Source organism: Mustela lutreola, chromosome 11, assembly GCF_030435805.1.
Source record: "Mustela lutreola isolate mMusLut2 chromosome 11, mMusLut2.pri, whole genome shotgun sequence".
In the NCBI taxonomy this organism is placed as follows: Eukaryota; Metazoa; Chordata; class Mammalia; order Carnivora; family Mustelidae; genus Mustela; species Mustela lutreola.
The window spans coordinates 102,229,560-102,235,559 of record NC_081300.1 but is presented as its reverse complement, the minus strand read 5'-3'; positions in this window follow the sequence as shown (position 1 = coordinate 102,235,559).

Below are 6,000 nucleotides of genomic sequence, written 5' to 3'. Positions count from 1 at the left end.
GCGGGGGCACACGGGTCTGCTCCTTGTCCCGACCTCGCCCGACGGCCCCTGTTCCAGGCCCTGGGCTCCCCTGGACACCAGCTTCCCGGGACACCAGCTCCACGTCACCGAAATCTCACTCTGGCCACTGCAGGTCAGACCTCGGCTAGCGGAGGCCGCGCTCTGATTCCAATAAAATCCCCCTCTGCGATATCTGAGCTTTCTCCTTCCTGCTCCCCACACCCGGACAGGAATCGAGCACGATACTGGGTGTGTTATTGAATGATAAACTAAAAACCATTGTTCGTGGGAGATACCTGCTCAGTGTATCATTAACATGAAAGCCAGGAGGACACAGACCATCTGTGAGCACTCGTGGCCCCGAAACCCCGGAGGCCTCAGGGGGACACGCAGGCGTCTGTGCGGGTTTGGGCTTGGGCAGACGCGGGGGGTGGGGTGGGGGCACAGGGGTCTGCTACCGCCCCTGTTCCAGGCCCTGGGCTCCCCTGACCTGGGGGGCTCACGGCTGCCCAGCACTCACCCCGTTACCGTCCTGGGATCCCTGGCCCGTCTCCAGCCCCTCTGCCTTGTGTCCACCGTGGAGGGAGCCCAGCCCTGAAATTCCCCTGGAGGCAGCCCGGGCCACGGGCCAGTCCGGCCCAGGTGCACTCACTGTGCGCAAGGCCCGGGCTTCCGCCGCAAACAAGGCTCCAGGGGCCTCTCCTGCCGCCCCCGAGGTCGCCGCCGGAGTCCGTCCTCGCGAGGCCTCCAGACCCGTCCACTCTGCCTGCAGGGGACACACGCGTTTGTGTGCGGGAACAGGCCGATGCCACCGACCCCCCAGGCCACTCCCGCGAGGCGCACCCCCCCCCCCGGCCCCCGCACCAGATCCTGGGCTCCAGGCCCCGGCGGCCCGAGCTCGCCCAGGGAGCCCCGCGCCAGCCCGCCGAGGGCCTGGGAGCCCGTGGGGATTCGGGGTCGCCGGGCTCACCCCAGCGGCCTCCGCGATAAAACGGGCACCCCCAGCCCTTGTCGGGGGGCAGCTCGCGCCGGCGCAGTCCGCGCGCCTGCAACCGGCTGCCTGCCCGGAGGGCTCCGGGGCGACCCGGCGTCCAGGCTCCCAGGTGTCGCTGCTGGGACACACCCCGCCGGCCGCCCCCGACCCCCGCCCCCGCCCCGGGGACCAGGGCAGACCCCGCTCCTCCAGCCTTACCTCCGGGGACAAGCAGGCGCAGGACTGTCGCCCGGGGCCGGGAATCAGGCGGAGGCCCGGACCCGCGGCTGCTCGCCTCCCCCAGCCCTGCGCGCTCGCCCTCTGCGGAGTCCCGGGCTCCCCGCACCTGCGCGGTCACGCATGCGCGCTAGGCACGCGCCCACCTGTGCGGGGAAGCGGGCGTGTCCGCGCGTGGGCCTCGGCCGTCCAGACGCAGCCGCAGCGCCTCCTCGGAGCTCCTCCCCCGCAGAAGGTTTCCGAGGCGACACGGAGTCCACTGTGATCCGCTGCCTGCTCAGCGGCCAGGGCTCCGCTCGTCAGGGCTCCCCAGAGTGAACCCCGGGGCTGTCGAGGACTCAGGCCCCCACATTCGGGGGCAGCCTCTGGAAGCTGGGGCCGGGCAGTGCCTTCTCCCTCCGGATGCTGGCGGGCGCTGGGGTCTGGAATAACCGGGACTCTGGGAGGTCGGTGTGGGGTCAGCTGGGCCCTCAGACCCCGCTTTCCCGCCCCCCTGTCCCCTCAGGGCCTGGGCTGCCTGTGGGTGCTCCCCCCATCTGTACTCGCCTCTTCCGGACAGTTCTCTCTGGCCTGGGGCTCCCGCTCCCGCACAGGGGCACCCCCGGGGATGAGGTGTCCTTCCTGAAATTCCTTCAAGTGTGGCCGCGTGCACTTGCTCGGGGGCAGCCTGGGGGCCTGATGGTTCTGGAGCTTCCCCGGCCAAGGCTCCCCTGCTCAAGGTCCCGGACTCTCCCTGCGCACTCCCTGTTGGGGTTCCCACCTCCTGCCGGGCCTGGTGGGGCCCCAGGTCACCTGCCTCTGCAGGTCAGCTTCCTCCCCGTGGGGCTGTCTGGGGCGGGCCACACCTGCCTACCCGGGGCCCAGGGAGGAGGGAGCCCCCCGCCCAGTCTTTCTGAGGAGGAACCTTCACCTGCCCGGGGCATGCAGCATTCCCGCAGGGGGCCCCCGGGGCTGCCAGGCTTCCGTGCTCAATGCTCCCCACACCGGTGTGTGCCCTGACCTGGCAGGGTGATCCCAGTCCTGCTGCCTTGGGCAGGACAGACCTGATGTGCGGGTTAAGGTGGACACTGAGTACCCCTGAAATGCCCTCCTGTTGCCCAGCCTTGTTGGCCAACCCTGCCCTACTCCAGATCCTGGGCTCCTCTGACCTGCATCTGCCCTTGTGCAGTCCACACCCTGGGAGCCCGTCTCGGGCTGCAGGGGGCACTGTAGTCTATGGAGACAGGGCCTTTCCTCAACCTCAGTCTCAGGCCTTAGGGACTCCCCCCAGCACAAGCACACCCAGAAGAGAACTTCAAAGCTCCCACAGGTGGATCTATTACCTTCTGGGCCCCCGATCCCTACGACAGAGCCCAGGAGGCCCCCCAGAGTTGGCAAGAACCTGGGACAGTGGTCCCTTGTGTTAGCGATGCTGGCCCTGGTGCCCGGCCCTGTCCTCAGGCCCCACCACCCTCCCCAGCTGCAGGGACTCGGGGTGCTGACGAGAGAAGCGGCCCGTTCCATCAGCACGGACAGACAGACGAGCCTCGTCAGAGCGGTGAGGCCCCAGGTCCCAGGACGATGGCAGAACATGGCGATGGGGACGGTGAGGCACCAGGCCCGGCCCATCCCCGTGCCTGGACCCCGGGGAGGAGGAGCTCAGCCCCCACACCTGGACGCCAGGGAGAGGTACTCGGTCCCTAGGCCTGGCAGTCCAGGGCCAAAGACGTGGTCCCCATGGCTGAACCCAGAGAAGGACAAATGCGTCCCCCACGCACAGAACTCAGAATTGATGTGTCCTGCACACATGAGGGTGGCTGTGTCAACGGAGGCCACGTGAGCCAGTGCCACATGGACCGAGGCCACGTGCGTGGGCACCACATGGACCAACGCCACCCCCTGAGCTGGGGGTCCCATGACCCAAGGCCACACGGGCGAAGGCCACACATGTGGGTGACCTGTGTTGAGCATGCGGGTGAGGCTGTGTGAACGGAGGCCATGTGAGCAGGTGCACGTGGTCCGGTCTCTCTGGAGGGCCCTAACAGAGCAGTCACCAGGAACACTGCATAGCAGGACGCGCTGGGGCCGCCCAGCCTCGATGGGGGCGCCCTAAACCCCTCCTCACGACCTGGGGCCTCTCCCCTTGGTGTGCAGATGCTGCCTTCCCGCGGTCCTGGCGGGTCGCCCCCACGCGCTTCCCCTTCTCAGAAAGACACCGGCTGACCGCGTTAGACCCACCGTAGCGACCTCAGTTTCCCCTACGGCACTTCCGTGAAGACCCCACGTCCGCACGGAGCAGCTTCTGCGGTCCTGGGAGTGGGGCTTCAACGTGTGGGTTGAGCCACCATCCGCCGTCGGCGGTTCTGGAAACCCTGGGACAGGCCTGAGGAGCCGCTGGACCCGGGCCCACGGGCAAGCAGAGGGGCTGCTCCCGGGGGAGCCCAGCGTGTGGTTCTCATCCGCCCCTTGAGGGCCAGCTCGAGGCCGCCTCCCCCGGCCCCGCCCCCCACGCTGACCTCTCCACCAGCCTGGTTGCTGTATTTGGTTACAGACTGAGCACCCCTCGGAGGAGGGGACCCGCCAGGATCCACGTCCCGGGAGGAGGTGGTGCTGGATGAGAAGTGAGTGTGAGTGTGAGTGTGGGTGTGAGCGTGAGCGTGGGCGTGGGTGTGAGCGTGAGCGTGTGAGTGTGAGCGTGAGTGTGAGCATGAGTGAGGGGCGTGCCAGGAGGACGGGGGTGGGGGGCCCGCGAGCAGGAGCCTCGGCCGTCAGCCTGAGGCAGGCGCTTGCGCTGACGAGGGGCTGAGAGCCCCTCTCGTGGTCACATGCTGAGTGTGGCTCTGCTGCACCGTGTCACTGAGGCCCCGGCTGATGGGGGGGTCCCACGGGGACAGCACCACAGTCTCAATGGGGATGGGGGGGCTGCCCAAAGCCGGCCTTGGGCGTGTCTGCTCGGAAGCGCCTTGGGTCGATGCCGTCCACATTTCTTGTCTGGAACACATCCCACACCAGGCCTGCTGTCACAGGAGGCAGGGCCTCCCCTCCCCGCGGATGAGCAGTGTGCGCTGAGGCAACCCCAAGTGCCGGGGCTCCCAGGACCCCAGCCATGCAGGTGCGCGCCTTCCGGGGGGAAGCGAGCTGTCCTTTCCCTGGACTTTTTTCCTGCTAAACTGTACTATATTCTGTGGTCACAGCAAGCGATCGAATCACTGCGATACAGTAGAACGTAGCGTCCCTGAGCCACTTTGTGGGTGCGGCTTGGGGCATTAAATGACACACTGTGTGCGGCTGTCACTACCGTCCAAATGTTCTTCACTTCCCCAAACGGACGCCACGTCCCCATCAAGTTCTTCACAACACAGAGCGCTTCCTGGGCCCAGAGAGGCCAAGGGCCGTGGTCCCTAGCGCGGGCCCCAGCCGGCGTCCGTCTCTGTCACACTGTGCCCTGTGACTGTCACACTGCGGGAAGGGTAGAGCCACCGCCTGCTGCACACGACATTCCCATCGGAGGTCACAGCTGCACGTTCCTGTTCCCGTGCTAATCAGCTCCCGCTGAGGCCGAGTGGGTCCTGACCCTAAGGGGATTCTCCAGGATGTGAGGCCAAGAGGGAATGGACTGTTGTCCGGGGGAGAGCAGGGGGCCCCGTTGGGGAAGGTGTGCTTCGCAGGGAGCTGGCGCTCGGCGTGCCTTCCTGTCCGAGAGCGCGGGACGCGCAGCGGGGGCCTGGCTGCCGGCAGGAACCTGGTCCCCGTGCTCTGTCCCCTCAGAATAAGCCCCTGAGAGACCAGCTGTTGACAGCCCCAGTTAGAACCGTCCGGACGCAGCTGTCCCTGCGCGCGGCCCCTCCCAGGGTGCCGTCAGCTCAGGCAGCCCCGTGGACCGACGGAGCTTTACGGCTCCGACCATGCCGTGGGGGAGGGAGGCGGGCGGGCTGCACACGGTGTTGTCGCTGGGGACGACGAGCGTCCCCAGTCCAAGAGGGACGCAGCGCTCCAGCGAACCTCCTGCGGGATCCCCGCCGGGCCCTGGGGGACTCCTCCACGGGGGAGGGGGCGGGGCAGTGCGGGAGCGCCCGGAGCCAGAGCCAGAGGGACGCTCGGTCCGGGACGGGCGGGGGGAGACGGAAACCCCAGAGACACGGAATGGTGTGGACCACCCCGAGGGTCCGACCGACGGCAGACCCGCCCGCGGGCGTCCCGGGTGCCTGCGGTGTCACACCTGCAGTGCCCTACAGCCCAGGCAGCGCCCTGCAGCGTGCCTCCTGAGTCCACGTGGTCGGATTTTCCGGAAACATCTAAATTGCCCGAATCAACGCTAGAGTGAGGGAGTGATGTGGCCACAAGGCTGACCGCCCGTGGAACCCCGAGCCCGTGCTCACCCTGTGCTCGGGCTTGCAGGCGTCCTGGGCCCCCGGCGGAGGAGGGAGGCCACGGGCTCCCCGTGAGGCTGGCGTCCCCGCGTGTGGAGGCCAGTCTGGGGGAGGCCAGCCCAGAGGCGCTGCCTGCCAATTCTGCAGGCAAACCCGTAAAACCCTCCGGAAGAATAGCAGAGTCGGGCACGGGGTCAGTAGCCCCGTGTATGCGGGAGAACGGAGTCCCTGTTTCCCCCGGGGTTCGGAGTCGTGGAGTGACCCTGTTTACCAGAAGCGGCAAGTGCACAAGCGCTAAAATCACTTCTCAGTTGAGGGCATGTGAATCAAGGTGGTGACCGCGGTGGCCAAGTGCCCCCGAAGGTCACTGTGGCCGCAGCAGGTAATGACGCAAACATGTGGACGGAAGAATCTGCAGAGGGCCAGCCGGGACCTTGCCTT